Source organism: Xiphophorus couchianus, chromosome 24 (genome assembly GCF_001444195.1).
Source record: "Xiphophorus couchianus chromosome 24, X_couchianus-1.0, whole genome shotgun sequence".
Lineage (NCBI taxonomy): Eukaryota > Metazoa > Chordata > Actinopteri > Cyprinodontiformes > Poeciliidae > Xiphophorus > Xiphophorus couchianus.
The window spans coordinates 7819834-7837915 of record NC_040251.1 but is presented as its reverse complement, the minus strand read 5'-3'; positions in this window follow the sequence as shown (position 1 = coordinate 7837915).

Sequence of the window (18082 nt, the reverse complement as noted above, 5' to 3'; positions counted from 1 at the left end):
ATATTAGTTCAAGCAGTTCACTGCTTTACCCTCTTAGTGAGGAAGCAAGTGAGTTGCATTTAATCCTCCGTCAGGAAGTGCAGGGCAGAAGGGTGGAGAGGAACCAATCGGTTTTACAGCAGGAAATCTTCAGGGGAAGCAGGATCAGGATGAGCAGCCATCTGCCTCCTGCCAGGTTGGGATGACAGAGAGGAGGAGCCGTGATGCTGCTGACAATCGCTTCACCAGATAATAAAGGATACCTGCCAAGAAGATGAAGAAGAAGACAAGGAAGAAGAAGAAGTGTGCAGTGAATATAAAACAAGCGCAGCTTTCATTTCTTCCTCAGGTCATTTTCTGGTGTCACTGCTTCCAGACTCAGTCACATTCATTCAGCATCAAGTGGGATGTTTTCAGTCAAAATGAAACGAAACAAAAATTAAATCTGATTTTCTAAGTATCCTGAAATATGACAAGAAATCACAACATTTACTGAAGTATTTTAAGCGCAAAAATATAACTCTGTTTTACATCATTTCTCCATTTATTTGTGAAATATGAATGAGGCTCCTAGAGGGGCAGTATGACGTAAAATTGACTTTTGTTGAGGTTTACATCATGTTGTAATGTGATTCCCTCATTTATAAATCATTTAATCTCCATGGCAACTATTCAAAACGCCTGGGTGGACCTAGCCCCGCCTTCCAGACATAGCTCCTCCCCCACTCAGCTCCTTCAGACTAGACAGCAGCAATTAGCAGACACCTGATGGAACTGCGTATCAGCTGAGCTCATTATAGGAGCGACGCTGGTAAAAACCTTGTTAATAGAGGAGCCATGTTGGGATGACAGAGAGACAGAAGCCCAATTTCAAGGCGTTAAATTAGGAAGTCATATTTCATATATAACGCATTTCTATAACAACTGAAGTTAAAATGGTTACTTGATTGTGTTAGGAAAATACAGTTTTGAACATCATCATATAGCAAGATAATTATATTGTACAGCTATGATAATATTTTGCATTTACAGTCAAGTTAAGTGGAAAGTTCCCCTAAATGATTAACAGAAGGCTCCTTGTGGTTGTCTGTGTGTTTAACTTTCAGCATAAATTCATGAATTAAAATTGTTCTTTAATTCATTTGTAAGAAAAAGAATTTAAATTTACATACATTTAGGGAATTGTAAAATGTAAAGTAGGAATAGTTTAGCAAGGTGCCAAATTGACTAAACAAAACTAATTTCTCTGAAAACAGCTGAAAGTTTTACAGGGAAACCAAGCAGAAAACCTGTTGACTTTGACGATAAACCTCTTTTAAATATGCATAAAGTCCAGAAACCCGGTCCCAAGGAATCCGGGTATTTTTTTACCCACACCGCCCGGTCAAAGTCTAATCAACCCCTGCAGGAAACAAGCCTGTGAGAAATAAATACTTCTTCATGGTGGGTGTGTGAATAATTGATGTGATTGGTCGATACACAACTCTCATACACACACGTTTCTCCTATGATTGACCCACAAACCCATTTAGCTCAGTGTTTAAGTAACTTCCTGGCCCACAGCTTGAAGAGTTGCACTTTTGCAAACATCAATGCGGGTTCCAGTCAGAGGAAAATGAGTCACTACAAAAAAAAACGTATTTACTGGAGTTCCTTCAATTCTGTTCATAATCATTTCCCTCCAATTTCACACCCAACACATCAACACTGTGTTGCTGTTCAGATCTAATTTCCAATCAGCTTTGATGCGAAGCCGTCCGTCTTCTCCAGCGGATCCCAGATGAGTTTATACAGGCGGCAGAGGAAGTGAGAGCCTCAGACTTGTTTAGGTTTTCCTCCAGCCAGAAAGTGACGCACAGGCTGAAATATTTTCTCCTGTTGTCACGGCGACGCCCACACCTGCTCTTACCTGTCACTCTCCACATCTGACTGACGGCCAGAAAGGGTTGGATAAGTATGACGGCGTAGTAGATAGAAAAAAAAAGTAGGAAAAATTTTCAAAACTCAAAGAAAAATCTGAAATTTTCAAGCAAAAACCACGTCTAGAAAAAAAGAAATTTTGAAATTTTCAGCTTCTGAAAATTTGCTGATTTTCTAAAGATGACTATTTTCAAACTCAGAAATTTCCAAGTTTTTTCCAGAAAATTTCTGAGATTAAATTGTAGCGTTTTGAAAGAGATGTACTTTGTTTTCCGTTCTACAATGGCGCTGACCCACCGTACACTTACTCTCTAATAATACTGATGATTCTTTGAAATGAAATTATTGTTATGTACATTTATTTATGTAGTAATGTAATCTGCTACCTTTAACATATATTTATATTTGTATAATACTGGTGTGGTATTTTTAATATTAAAATATAATCATATCATCAGAGTCTCTGACTGAATTAAACTCCAGATTCCTGCTGGAGCTGCACTGCTGCATTTTTTTTTCCAAATCGTTTTCAGCACTGCCTAAACTAACTTTGTTTTCAGCCAAATATCCTGAACTTCCTGTAAAACTTTTAACATTTTATATTATTACCTGGAGTAATTTAAAGCAAGAAGAAGAGACTGTTTTGGCTGCTGCAGCTCTCTGGTTGTTAAATGAGCAACTCAAAGCTGTTATCAAGCAGCTATCAAAACTCAAGTCCAGGGATGTCCAAAGTGTGGCTCGGGGGCCATTTGTGGCCCTTGTAATGATTTGTGTGACTCTTGATCACGACTCTGAAATGAGATAAATTTGATTTGCTAATTCACCTTCATGATGCAAATACAGAAAGTAGACTACGTAGCTTAATTCTCATTCAAGACACAAATACTTTTATACTTCCATCATGTGAGGCTCAGCTGAGACGACAAGCACCAACTGGCTGGACCTCTGTTGAATTAAGTCACTCTAGAGGAGGTGTTAAATATTTTTCATGTAATTGTCTTTATTTTGTAGAAATCAGGACTTTTTAGTGATTTTTTGTCAAAAAAATATGTTGATCACGACTGATTAATAAAAGCAGTAAAAAGGTCAAATGTCCTAAGTGGTGAATTCTTCTAATGGACACCGTTTCCTGTTTTTATAATGACAAGGAGCTGAATTCTCTCACATGGATGGAATAATGAGAAAACAACCTGACAGTCTCATGATCAGGCTCTATAGAAATGTAATTTAAATGTGATTTCATCTCCTAATTAATTAACTGGTTAATTTAAACATAAAGGCTCCAGTTCGAATGCAATTACAGCCGTTTTATTAAAAAATATGCATCCAGTTGTTAATACAAAGCAGTTCTATTTCTTACGTTAAACCTGGGAAAAAGCTATTATATTAAAGCAGTGTTTGATGTAGTTAGAATATTATTTATATATTTGAAAAGCAAGGTGATCATCTCTGGCTTAAGTTATATGACTTTAAACATTTTTACCCCCCATCAAATCTTACTGAATCAATTAATATTTATTGTATAACACAAGAGGACAAACATGGCTGAATAATAACTTCAATAATTAAATTCTGTCTTCATAACAGAACTTTACATTCTCCATCAACAGGACTGTTTTCAAAAAGTTTTGTAGCAAAGCAAATTCATGAAAAGGCTTCAGAGTAACGCTGCACAATTTTTTCATAAGCGATTATTATTAATGTAAAAAGTTTAAAGAGTGTCACAGAATCTTTTCTCCTTTCATGTTGTCTTATGCAAAGCACAATATTCAAATATTTAATCATCAGCTCTTCAAAGTCGAGCCGAAATGTTTTGTGACTCTGAAAAGTCCAACTGTTGACTCTGGAGACTGAAGTTCTTTGTGTTCTCTGGGTTCTGATCCAAACCTCGTCTTCTCACCTTCACCCTGCTGCCAGCGTGTTGCAGCGCTTTGTTCTGCGATTGGCGTCACGCTGGTGAAGGAACATAGCCAGCGCCACGTTTAAGAAGCTGTTACTGAGCAATATGCTTCTGCTTGATAACAGCAGGAGCTCAAATGAATATTTAATAGATCTTGGGGTGAAGAGAAGATTAAAAAAATTATTTTCAAATGGAAAAAACACACTGAGAGGCTTTTGAAGAAAATTGTAGAAAAAGGAAGATGAGCGTAATTTGGGGTCTGTGTTCCAGGGCAGCAATTAGAAATGATCCTTTTACAGTTAACTTGACTAGATAATGGCTGCAGAGGTGGAAAAATATTCATTCTGGACATTTTTTGCATTTTGTTGGGTTACAAGCACAAACTTTACTGGTTTATGTCAGGATTTTATGTGGCAGTAAGGTATAATCAGACTTAGATCTTTAAACCATTTCACAACTTTACTACAGGGATTCTCTGGAACAAGAAAAATCTGAAGAACTCAGAGCTTCTTTGGATCAAAGTTATAATATTTAACAAAAACTAATGAAATGACGACAGCTGAAATTGAGAAAAGCTTAAATAAAAACAGTAATTAACTGGAATTATAATGTGTGTTGATAAAAGCAGCTAAAACATCCTGAAATCATATAATATCCTTAGATTTTGCGTTTATGAATCTATTTATTAGCCTTTTGAACTGAGTTTATGTCAGTTGTCGGCGAATTAAGGTAATCCATCCACAATGTGGCGACGGTAAAAGTTGAGAGAAAATGACAGTCAGTTGGTTGTTCAGCAATAAGGGAATCATGATGCTTTTTGAAAACTCTATGGTTTGTTGCGTATTTATTACCCAGTTGATGTAAACATGATCATCACAATACTTGATCTTTTTTAATTCTGTACCTAAGAATTAACCAAACATATGATAAAAACTAAAACTACTGCTATAATTAATAAAAACTAAACAACATTAAGAAAAACTGAAAAACTAATTAAAACTAATTGAATTAGATAAAAAGGCACAAGAAAATAAAACTAAACTGAAAAACCCAGAACTTTAAACAGAATTAGGGACATTCTGATTAAATCCATCATGTTGTTGATAAGTTAGTTTGAATATGGCTGCTTTCTGATTACGTTCACTTGTCTTTGAGTAAACTTGGATCAGCTGATTTTTTGATTCTTTTCAGAGATTTTTAAACAGTGTTTTCAGTCTCAGCTGTCAGCCAATCAGGGCAAACCTCCTTCAAACTGCTGAGCAACAATCTCCAAACTGCTGCCCACCTGCACGCAGCACACCTGTGTGTTTAAAGTGGGAATCAAAGTGGAGCAATGTTGTCATTTGTTCCTCACCAAAACTGGCACTTTTATGTTTTACACACGTGTATTTTAATTTCATTTTGAAATATTCAAACGTCTACCACTTGACTAGATAATGGCTGCAGAGGTGGACTTATGTTTATTGTGAAATAAACATAAGTCGAAGTAAATGTTAGAGAAACAGCCAGGTTCCCATATGACGTTTGATTTTTTGTGTGTTTCTATTAAGAGAAGCAAAAACTGAGAATTATGTTGACGTGATCTTTGATCAGAGCCAGAAAATTAGGATTAAGCTTCCAGCTCAGTGAGTGAGAAATAAACACGGCTGAGAATAATAAATCTGGCTGCTTCTTTATCCAACATTTTGTCTGTTTTTGTGGAATCTGAGACATTCCTTGCTTGTTTTATTTTTCATTCTTTCGTGTATAAATCTTTATGATGTGTGGAAGCAAATTAACGCCTCCTTCTGCCCTGCAGGCATATTTACAACACTTTCACCTCAGAGATCAAGGCATTCAATTATTTGCCTCTCTGGCTGCTTTCTGCACAATCAATGTGTGGGATTAAGATGCCGCTTCTCAGGTCTGTAATAAATTACAGCAACAATCAAACCTGTGCGCCAAGCAGGAGATGTAAAGCATTTCTTTGTGATCCTGAGTTTTATCCACTGTGCTTTCATTTGAGACGTTAATAAATCATTTAGCAATTAGGAGCAAGTGAGCTGCAGTTACAGATTCAGTTTTATGTTTGGTTACATTCAGTCGATATTGTAGAGCCTGACAGATGAAGATTTGTGCCCCAAATTGATTTCCTGTCTTTTAACAGATGGTGGTAACTTTACACTGAAATCTGTGTCAATAAACAGCTGAACATGTTTCTTTATCGCAGCAGGTTATTATTTTTCATTTCCACATTTGATATCTGATCAGGACTTTATCTGATCTGATTTAATATCCGGTAAACTTTACTGGCAGCTCTAATTTGTTAGAGATGAACCCAGAGTAGCAATATATATATATATATATATATATATATATATATATATATATATATATATATATATATTCTGGTGAGCGTAAAAATATATTCAGTAAAATATATGTATATGTTTTTGGAGATCAAAACATAATGACTTATTAACTGAAATGAGGCAATCAGGCAAACAAAGATATAAAGTTAAGTGCAAATAGAAAGACTAAAAATAATAATAAATATGAATACATAATATAATTGCAAAAAAACACATTTGATTAGAAGAAATATTTTTCCAGATTATTTTTATAGTAAAATTAATGAATACTTTATTTGACATCCAAGTAGCACACAGACTCAGTAGGTATAAAATATCAGTAACATGATGAAGCAAAACAAGAAGTCTCACTTTAACATAAACTGTAGGTGCCAGAAATTTAACTGAGGTAAAATTAGTGATACTTTATGATAATTGTGTTACTCATTTAAAGTAAAAGAGTATGGTGCAACAAAGCTACTCCTTAAAATACAGAATAACTTTTATAAAAGTTATTCAAATAAATGTAACTTGTAATCCGTGGTCATGATTAATTCTTTACCATTTTTGTTTTTATCATAGCATACGCTTTTGGTTCATTTCTTGTGTAAGTCCAGTTAGTTTCCTTATCTTAGTTTTTTATTTGTTTCTATATGTCAGTGTTTCTCTCTGTTTACTGTTTATTTTACATTCAGGTTTCATTTTTCCTTCTTGTTTCTTTTTTTCTTACCTTGTGCCTCCACTCTGCTCCTCTCCAGCTGTTAATCATTTCCTCATTTGCCTCTGCCTGCTCCTCTCCACAGCTGCAGCCACTCACCAGTAATTAGCTCTTCTGGTTCCTCTGTCATTTCTGCTCCCTGCTCAGTATATTTAAGCTCTACTCTTACGTTACCTTTTGTTTCCACTTTTATTGTACTTTCCTGTCTTTGTAGTTTTGTTGTTTCATTAAAATATGTATTTCATGACCATCCAGAACTCCTGTCTGCGTTTTGGTCATAAACATAACAAACATGACAGACTGAATACATAAGTATTATGTACATACATAAGAGAAGGATTTTAAGAAAATTATGAACAACTCTGACCATCCTCTTCATCAAACTGGCATAGAAAAACAGAGTCAGTCAGAGGCTTCTTCAAATTCGTTGGAATACAGACTGCTACAGGAGATTCCTGCCATCAGTCTCTACGATAATAAAATCTGTTATATTTCCCTTCAGGGATCAAAAAAGTCATTTTGAATTTGAATTAAATTTTGGTGTGAGTGGTTTTTCTGTGCTTAAGCAGAATTCATCCGACTGCAGAAACTGTTACTAAAATAATTGATCTGCATAATAATCTGTTATTCTGGATAAAAAATATTATGTTTAGAAATAAGCCAGAGAGGCAACTAATCGAATGGCTTGAGAATAAAAAATACTTTATTGATCCTCAAGAGGAAATTTCTTACATTCTGACAGCTACTCCATCTAAAGTATTGGTACATACAAACGCAATATAAAATGTCTAAAAAATATACACATAAGTGTGATATTGAAAGTGATTTAAATATTATTAAAGATAAAATAAATACATAAACAAGAATGCACATGGAAATATACTAATCTGTAAATAAATCTATAAATAAATGAATCCAGAGAAAAATTAGATGAAGGACGGTCATTATGTATGTAAGCATGTAAAGTTTTTCTTAAGATTTAGACCAGCAGACTAACATTTAGCGCCTGCCACAAACACACAGTCGTTTCTTCTTGTAGAAAGTTACATTTTTAAAAAGCAATGTCTGGTGCCATTAAGATGTCCTGAAAGGTGCCTTCACACACATCCTGAAAGCAAAAAGACATTCTTAGACCTGCAGCTGAACAAACTCACAGTACAGCAGTTCATCACTGGGGATTCCTGCTGAACAGAATCCATAAGCTGTGCAGGCAGGAGCCATAAGTCAGCAGCTGGAAGCAAGGCACCAGAGTAACTGGTTCCCAGTTGGCAGGACATAAACATGGTGGAACCAGCATGTTTATGTCCTGCCTTGGCGTTTGAAAGCTCTGTTAGTGTCTGCTTCAACTCTTCAACTCTAATTTCCACTGAAGGAGGAAACATTACTCACCCCACTAAGGAGAAGAAAACATCTTTCAGAAATCTCATCCAAGGCTTGTTCCCGCTTTAAAACTTCAGCCTCATTTGCTGCCTATCATGTTTCTGACTTACAGATATTCTTTTTATGACTTCAGCTGCTCTTCCCACTTAGATTTGATTTTTTTACATTTTGATATGAATCTCACTTTGGTTTGGATTTTAAAATATGTCTCTTACCCATAAATCATCCCGAATTCAAAGCTGGAAAATACAAAAATATGTTTCTTCCACATTTATTAAAACTCACCATGTCATCAGACACAGATTGTCTGTCATGACATAATAATTGTAACAAATATGTAATACCTGCTTTTAATAAGTTACATACTGTTGCTTTAAAAGGTCTTAGATCTGTGATTAATACTTTTTCAAGTAGTTTCTGTTACAAGAAATCCCACATAAAGACACTCAGATTACATTTATTTACTTAAGTATCTTAAAATACCAAATGTTGCACAATTTAATAGCAACACAATCATTATAATACAATCCAGGTGATTTTGAAAGCGTTACACCTTTCCATGCAGCAGATGATCAACTGCAGGTTGATTTTCTCAGCTTTTATCCCAGCAATTTGTTGGATTTTTTTCCCAGTTTACTGAGGACAAAACTCTGAATTTCAGTTTCAGTTCATGCGTTGCAACACGTTCCTCTTTTTTTAGCACATACTTCACAAAATATTTTAAGGTCTTAAAACGAAAGACCTGAAGAAGGTCCTAAAAACCTAAAAACTGCTGATGAAGACCGCTGAACAGCAGCGCTGCTCCTCAGAGGCAGCAGGTAAGAAAGTAGTACTGCTTTGAATCTGTTGCATATTACTGTACATCCCAGAGAAAGTGTGTAACCACAGGAGAGGGAAAGGACTGAAGAGATAAAGCAGACAGCAGGCATCTCACTGTCACGACCCGACACTGCAGGCAGCAGGAAGCCTCTTTGTATTCCTGCCACTGACGCTTCATCTAAAAGAGCCTTCAGCTCCAGAAACTACTGTTATCACAAGACGGAGCCGGACATACAGAGTTTTTCTGTAAAAAAACCCAAAAAAACTGGGGCATCCTGATAAAACGTCGACTACTGACTCTAAGTGAGCTCATCGCTTACTTCAACATGTTGCAATCCAGTAACTTTACTGGGAATCGAATGTTTTTATATTTTCATTTTAGTCTTGGACTGTAGCTGCTCTGTGGATTCTCCTGCACACAAAGCTTTACATCCAGCCATGAGTTTTGTGTTTGTTTTAGTGTGAGTCAGGTGCTTCATAGACAGAAATATATAAAAAAAATGTTTGTTTTTTTTTACTATGAAGCTGACATGTGTGTCTGCATGAGAGTCCAAGGTGAAGTCAAATGTTTGCAATTGTTTTGGTCAGCATGAGAAAACTAATGCTGATCCCAGAAAGCATCAACACTCCTGATTCCTGCCTTTCATTTTCATTCATAACAAATAACTGAAATTGATCTAAATGAACCGTTAGTATAATGTAAGCATTGTGCCATTTTATTCAGGATTTAGTTAGTGGGAGGAATGACAGAGTAGATTTGGATGAAACTTTTGACAGAATCTGAAGTTCACTGGTTTTTAAAATGATTTGTTGACCTAAACGTTTGTAAGACATGCAATTTGCTTTTGTAAAGAGTAAAGTGCTTCAAGATGATGTTGCACTTTCTTCGCTTCAGAATTAGTTTTATTATTTGACCTCCCAGTATTTAAGCTCCTCTATCCCAGTCACAACTCGCCAGTCCGTCCCATCATCCTGATCGTCACTACCCATGCTTCCTGTTGTTCCCTCGTGTGTCCAGTTTGTTTTGTTTTTAGATTTTCTTGTATCCTTGGATTTTGGATATTTTGTTGGTTGATTTTCCTCATTAAAACATCCACTTATTTCTACGTTTACTGCCTGCTGCGTTTGGGCCCACCGCCACACCGCCCCATGACAGAAACACCAACTCACTTAGGCTTCATTCACACAGGCAAATACCACCAATATGTTTTTCAGAAATATATTCTGTGACATTTTTGCTAATTCAAAATAGTTTACTGTAGGTTTTGCTGTTTGCACTGTAATCTCGTCACAAAAATAATGTTCTACCTGTGCCAGGCGAGTTGAGATTGCAACAATTTCCAGTTACAAAACAATATAACTTCTTTAAAGTGCTCAAATTCTGAACAGACCTTCAAAGATGCACAATTTATAAGCTGCAATAGATAAATACTTGCCACTGAAGAGCTGAGAGTCTGCCACATGATACAGAACAAACATTACTGCAGGAAAATTAGCAGCTCGAGTGACATTAGTCCAGGTGGTTTCAATTTATTTTGGTAGCAACGGCACAATAATAGAGCGAGTTTAACTCCAACTCCATTACAAAGCCTTTCCTCTGTAATCCCTGGCTGAGTGAAGGCTTAATTGCTGTTATAAGAGCTCCTGTCTCAGCGACGTCTGGTGTTTAACGCTTCAGACTCAGACAGGAGAACAGTAAGCAGAGAAAGCTCCGTTTTCTGCTTCCATTTGGGAACAATTTGCTGCGTTCATCTGTGCAGATTGGCGCGTCCTCTCAGAGCGCAACCGAAATGAACAAAACGACAAAAATAACAACTTGGGCTCAGAATAGATTTGTGATTATTCTAAAGAAAACTTTTTTCAGAAAGCATGATCACATGGATATTTCTTAGTCTGAAGCCTTTTCATGCTGACAGAAAATATTCCCTTATTCTATCATCTGTTTATGGTGTGAAAGCGATGATACCTGGATGATACATCCAGGTATCACCTGGACAGGCTGCCAGTCCGTCACAACAGACACCAATCAAACACAATCACATATTTTAGCTCAGTTAATCTCACATCAACATTTTTGAACTTTTGGAGGAAGATAGAGTACTTAAAGAAAAACTATTCATGCACTATTGGTTTACACAAATTTATGTAAACCAAAGCATAAAGTGGATGTGGATAGAGGGCCCAGTTTCTGCAAGACAACAGACATCTGGCTTAGATGCTTGAAATTAGGTGATTCACTACTTGAACCTCACGCACCTCGCTCTGTGGCTCATTGACATTCATTTATTTAGAGACACGGCCACCATCAGGTGCCAAATCTGCTTAACGAGGGCAGACGTCACTAATGAAATCCTCAGCAACCTTCTTGGTCCAGGCAGTGCTGTGCTGAAGGTTTTCCAAAATGTTGAGCATGCTGTTCGACTCATTGGAGATTCATCTTTAGGCATTTCAACAACAAAGAGAAACTATGATGAGGGAAAACATCTGTTGTCTGGATTGCTGATGTAAAACTGTAACATTCAGCTCTTGGGTTTGTTCCCAGAATGAAGACGGGCAGCCAGGCTTTTACTTTGATCAAACTGCTTATGTTGTGCAAGCAGAGCTGATTTTACAGCCTCATGGGGCCCAAAGGAAAAATGCACAATGGGTCCCTTAAAACCAGCATTCATCATGCCTATATAATAACCTGGCATTACAGAAGAATGGGAACATTTTTTATTCCAAAGCACAAATCAGCTTTTTTTTCACTACAAGGCATAATTGTATATACCCTCAGGTGGGCACACACAGTATTTTATCACTTAGAAAAATTTTAACTCAGACATAAGCACATAAAGACTGTGATTGTATTTGTCAATGGAGGCAGAAAAACCGTGTTCATTTTCTGAACACAGAAAATGTGTTCAGAAAATTTGGCTGCAATGAAGGTAGAAACAAACACACTGAGGCTGCATTCACACCAGACCCGTTTAATCCACTTTAACTGGGCTGTAGTTGGTTTTCCTACGAAGTTTGTTTCATCTGGGGACGTGTGAACGCGTAATCAGACAAAGAAAAGTGAACTCTGGTGTAGTATGTGAACACCAAGCAGCCCTGATACCGCTCCAAAAGCAGGAAGCATTCTGGGTAAATACAACCAAAACAAGCGTCTGAGTCTATCGCTAGCAGGAGAAATGATTGATGATCTTCAGCCAAAGACAAGAGAAATCCTACAACCACTGAAATCTGATGCCACATTTTATTTACATTTTGTGAAGAGGGAAGTTGAACCCAGTGTCTTCTTCAGAGGTTTATATGTAATTTGTTCTTGGTGAGCGCCCCCGCAGGCGAGGAGAGGAATAACCTGCTCCAAGAGTTTGGTTGGTTTGACGCCATGCATTTAGAAAAAGAACCGCAGCAGCTGAAAATGTGACAAATGTGAAACTTTGGTCCCCAATCGAACAAAGTCTACTGAAATATCAATTGTGACAACACCCTCATATTACAAAATCAGAACACACAGCAAAGCAGGAGACATTGGCGTAACAATGGCCCGGTTTTGTATGACCTTCAACTATTTATGTGCATGAGAGAGTTTGTCACCTGGGGGCTATGACGGACTATGATGTAGGATTTGTGTTTCAGGGAGGTAAGATCAGGTTGAGTTCTGATCTTCAAGGTAATGAATGTGGCTGAGTTTCTGCATAAAAACCCAATGAATTAAACTCAGCGCCACCTCAGCAATTCCTGCTTTTAGAAAAAGTAAGGCAGCAAAGTGTGAACAGATTCTCCATTCTCTTTCTCCTCCACAGCTTCTGCTGTTAAGTTTGACATTTTCCATGAAAAATCATTGAAAATCTCAATTGAATTAATAGGTTTCTATAGCAAGAACCAATTACTCTGAAGTTTGTTCCTGTCTGGAGCTGAAAATTAGAAAGCAGTGATTTTGTTATTATTTATTGATAAACCTGTGCACTCTAAAGTATTTCCTCCCCATTTGTCTGATATAAATTAGAGCATAGAAGTGAAAAGAAGAGCATATTCCCTAAATTCATTTATATTGTGTCTCTGCACACAATTAAACTGGAGCCACACTGAAAAAGTGTTTCAGAATAAGTGAAATAATCTGCCAGTGGAACCAGACCATTTTCTCATTATTTTAAAATTATTTACTTAAAACAGTCTCCTACATCTTATTGAAAAGATTCTTGAAAGTTAGTTTGGTCTTATTTCAAGTGCATTTCAAACTAGACAAAAATACTTTTGTGATCCAGAGATTTTTTGCAGAGTAAGTTACCAGAAATACTGTGTTTTGAAGGAAACTTTGTCATGTTAAATTATGTAGTAAACCAAGAAAGAAACTAATGAATACTAAGACCTGAGCAAGGCTATCAGAACAAAATAACAAAAGCAGAAAAAGGTGTAAAATGATAAAGAACCGTTTAATAGCAAATAAACTCTAAAGAATCCCTTAACATTTACCTAAGAAATATTGAAAAGTTGGAATACATTTATTGCCTTAACAGAATATTTCCCAGACACTGAAAAGCTCTAAATATCAACTGACTCACTGTTTGAACTGCAGCATCACTTCTTAGCGTTGTGTGTGATGTGCGTCATGCCGTGTCAAATATTCACTGTTCCTTTCCAGAGCTTCATAATTTATCACACTGGACGATCATTGCTCACAGCTCTGACGCTGATTCCACAAAATGCTTCTTCTGGGCATCCGGCGAGCTTCTCATTGCAGACGTTGTCAAGCACATTTTCTATTTAACCTGTATCATGATTGCACTCTAACAAGAGTCTAACAAGCTTTCCCAGAGTCTGGGTCTGCTATGTGTCTGTATAAACTGCAAGCAGCAGCAGACGTTCACAGAAACACCTTCATTGTTCTGGTTTTGAGAAACAAATAGCATGTTAAATTTGCACAGCGTGACTTCAAAACACCAAACTCCAGTCTACACAAAGACACCAACATTTTAAATAATTAGATGTTCATAAACATTTAAATGCTTCAACGTGTGTTTGGGAGAAAAAATACAAAAATGTTTAAGTTAATGTATGTAGGTTAGGGATAGTTTTGAAATTATTCTTTGTTTTGTTTGGGACATATTGCACAAACCTGCAGCTAGCTGATTAGCCCATTTTATTTACCTGCTTAATCCTGTTCAGGGTTGCACAGGGTCTGTGTACATTATCCCAGCAGTCACTGGGAGATGTGACAGCTACACACACCACCATGCTTAAAGGCATTTTAGATTAGCAAAATGCAGAGAAACCCACAGAGAGAGAGGAAGAGAAAATGTAAACCACACGCAGAATGGCCACTGTAAAGAGACATAAAGGTGCTAACCAAAGCACCTCTGCTGAATATTTATTTGAAATCAATATTCAACATGCTTTCTGCTAGCAGTAGGTCCCAGTTTATTTCCCTTTCACCCATTCATCCCCTTTTTTCCCTCCAACTGGTTGCCATTTTGTCCAGGCTACTTCCATTCAGTCCCTTAACATTTTCATTTTATATTTTGATGAATTGTGAAGTTAATTAATGACTTTAATGCTCAAATTTCATATATATTTCAGTTTATTTGTATGTTGTTTTCCAAAGACTTTTCAGGTCATGTTCTCCCATTAACTTTGGTTCTGTTTCCATTTGGACCAGCTGAAAAATGAGATCATTACGCCTGACCAAACCAAAACAACTGAGTGATTTCCTGCTGGTAGAGAGTATTTATTAAAGACACAGAGCCATATTTTCTTTTTATACTCAAGTCTTTTTATGTTGGCTGATTTTTGTAAACATTAACATCATTTAAGAGTTGACCAAAACAGAAGCAGAACAATTTAGTAGGCAGAAATTAAAGATAATTTAAACAACAAATTCATGGATTAGCTATTTGCATCATACAAGAGCACAAAACTATGTTCTGTGATGAAGTTGTGGTATTTAAAAAAAAATAAATTAAATCCCTTCAATACAATTTTGAAAACAGAAACTTTAACTATGTATTTGCATCAAATCTTCACTGAGTTGGAAGAAACCGATCTGAATGTCTGGTTGGTCAACTGTTAGTGATGCAAACTGCTGGGGCATGTCAATGTAGCATGATGCATTTTTTAATCAAGAACAAAAAGCCTTCAGCCAATACATCACAGCTTTCCAGCTGCTTTCTCAAAGAAAGGTAAAAGCAAAACTGAAGAAAACATTACAGATGTACTTCCTGTACTGCGTTCATGTCTGCAGAGTGTTGATCTGCCATCAGTCAGGCTTACATCGTTATTCCTTATCCCAACAGAAATGATGCATCTCTGAGAAGCTCTGCAGCACTTGTCTTCATGCCTCACACACGTTGTCTTGACAAATGCTTTGGCAGATTATTCAGCTCAGAGAGGGTGAGAAATTAGATCAGTGTCTCTGGAAGAAGATCTTTGTCTCCTGCTTGCAGAGGTGCTGAAGGAGAGATTGTAGGTTTCTGTATGACGTGTGCTGTCACCTGAACTGCAGTGAAGATCACAGAGAGTCGCATGGATCCATGTGGGCCAATGCAGACCGTTCTCTGGGGCGCCAGAAACTGAAAATCCTGTTTGTGACTCCAAAATGTTTATGGAATTTCTTAATGTATTTAATAAAAACTGAGAAAACACAAACCAATTCTATGTCATTTATTACCAGTTGAAATGAGGAGCGATACACTGAGCTGTCTGATATACACCTCCGTGTATATCAGACAGCCAAACATAAAGAAAAGGTACCTGAGTGAAATTAGAGGCCACTTAATGTTTATGCAACAGAATACAAATCTGGATCACACCATCAGGTAACACCTTTGAAAAATTAAATATAGTGATATTCAACATTTCACACCCTGCACAATATGCCAGTGAGAAACTTGATGGAATCACCTCTGTGTATATCAGACATTTCCTGCACAGTGCATGTGACAAAATTAGTTTTTCAGAGATTGTTTTCCTGTTGCCCGTAGGTATGCTACTGCAAAACCTACCGGAGAAGAGGGGAAGCATTTCATTGTGCAGCTGCAAAGTGAGTTGTACATCCTGATAGATGGCTGCAGAAAACTGCTGTGCAAGACCTGATTGCATGCCAGTTGCTCATCCAGATCATCCTGCAGTCCCAGAGAAACAAGACTGGACGGAAAGAGGGAGAATGTATTGGCAGGAATTCTGTTGACGTGTTAGGAGATGTGGAGAAACACCAGCAACACAGCAATGCTGAAACAAGAGTTTCAATCTGTGAACTCTGCTGAGTCTCAAACAAGAAGCTCTAACCACATTTCATCCCAAATCTACAGAAGTGGAGAAAAACCTAAGGTAGATGGATTTATGCATCCAGGTGGATTTATATTTTCAGACCAGAAATAAACAAACATGGCGATGCTAACAGTTGAGAAACAACTGCTGGTAAATCCAAAATGAATATTGCAGTTTAAAATGAAGTATGTGGAAATGCTCGTTGTTATATTTCAAGTTGCAATGCTTGAACACTGCATTGCATATTTTAAGAAAATGTTGAACAACCATCCACAGAAACAAGCCCAAGTTGCAGATCCGTCAGCAGCTTGAGGAAGTCACTGATTTTGAGACATTTTTCATCGTCTGCAGAAGGATGGACTATCCAACAACAACAGTCACTCAAATAAATATTAATTTCATCCATCCATCCATTTTCTGTTCACCCTTGTCCCTAATGGGGTCGGGAGGTGCTGGTGCCCATCTCCAGCTACGTTCCGGGCGAGAGGCGGGGTTCACCCTGGACAGGTCGCCAGTCTGTCGCAGGGCAACACAGAGACATACAGGACAAACAACCATGCACACACACACTCACACCTAGGGAGAATTTAGAGAAACCAATTGACCTGACAGTCATGTTTTTGGACTGTGGGAGGAAGCCGGAGCACCCGGAGAGAACCCACGCATGCACAGGGAGAACATGCAAACTCCATGCAGAAAGACCCCGGCCGGGAATCGAACCCAGGACCTTCTTGCTGCAAGGCAACAGTGCTACCAACTGCGCCACTGTGCAGCCCATAAATATTAATTTAAAAAATAAAAAGATGTTACACTCAGAAGCTGGTGTCAAACTGTCACATATTTTTAAAATGTTTGCAGATTTTATGACATTGAAAACTGAATTTTAAATAATAAATTTGCATCATATAGTTTCTTTCAGGCTTTACTGTGAAAACCTATATATGATTTATGAGAGATCATTTTCAGAAAGGACAATAAATATTGAATCAAACTGATTTAACCAAAAGATATCAGAATTGAAAAACCAAAGCAAATCATGTTGTGTTGGCCTTTTAGTTTATGCAAAAGTTTTTCATCTCAAATCTTCACATGGTCACTTGTTTGAAAGTGAAGGGATTTTTTAAAATATTGCACCACTAAAACTCCAATGTTTTGTAAAATCAAAGCAAGGCTCGCAAATGCCAAGTTTTCGACTATGCAATAACCATTGTAAGCATTTTTGAATGTTTTTTATTTTATTTTATTAGAAACCTTGATATTTAAGCAGTGAACATACACTTCAGTTAAATCTGATTAAAACAAACCATTCACTAAAGATCAAGAGGCCCCTGACACCCGGAGTCGTTCAAAGCAAAATCCTTGAACTTTGAGTCAGACAAAAGTACAGGATGATGGGAATGTCACACATGGAAGCAGTTAATTTATAAACTGTACATGTTCATTTCAAAATCTACATAATCAGCCATTTTATTTGTCCCATAAGTGTTAGTATGGAAAATTAGCATTTTACAGATACAAACTTCAACAGTCCTGGAAAGCAGATTTTCTTCCAAGATAACAACAAAAAGTGACAGTTGCTTTGTTGTTGTTTTGCAGCCATTAATGACCAAGGATGATGAAAAGAGAGAAACAGAGCAACCGCATACTAACTGTAATATTTAATTAATGTGCAATGTGGCATCTAATACAAGGAGGGAATAAAAAACAGTGATTAAAGATTAGATTTCAATAAACAAGGAAGCAAGAGGTCAACACGGTGCTACTAAGGCCAAACTGAGCATTTAT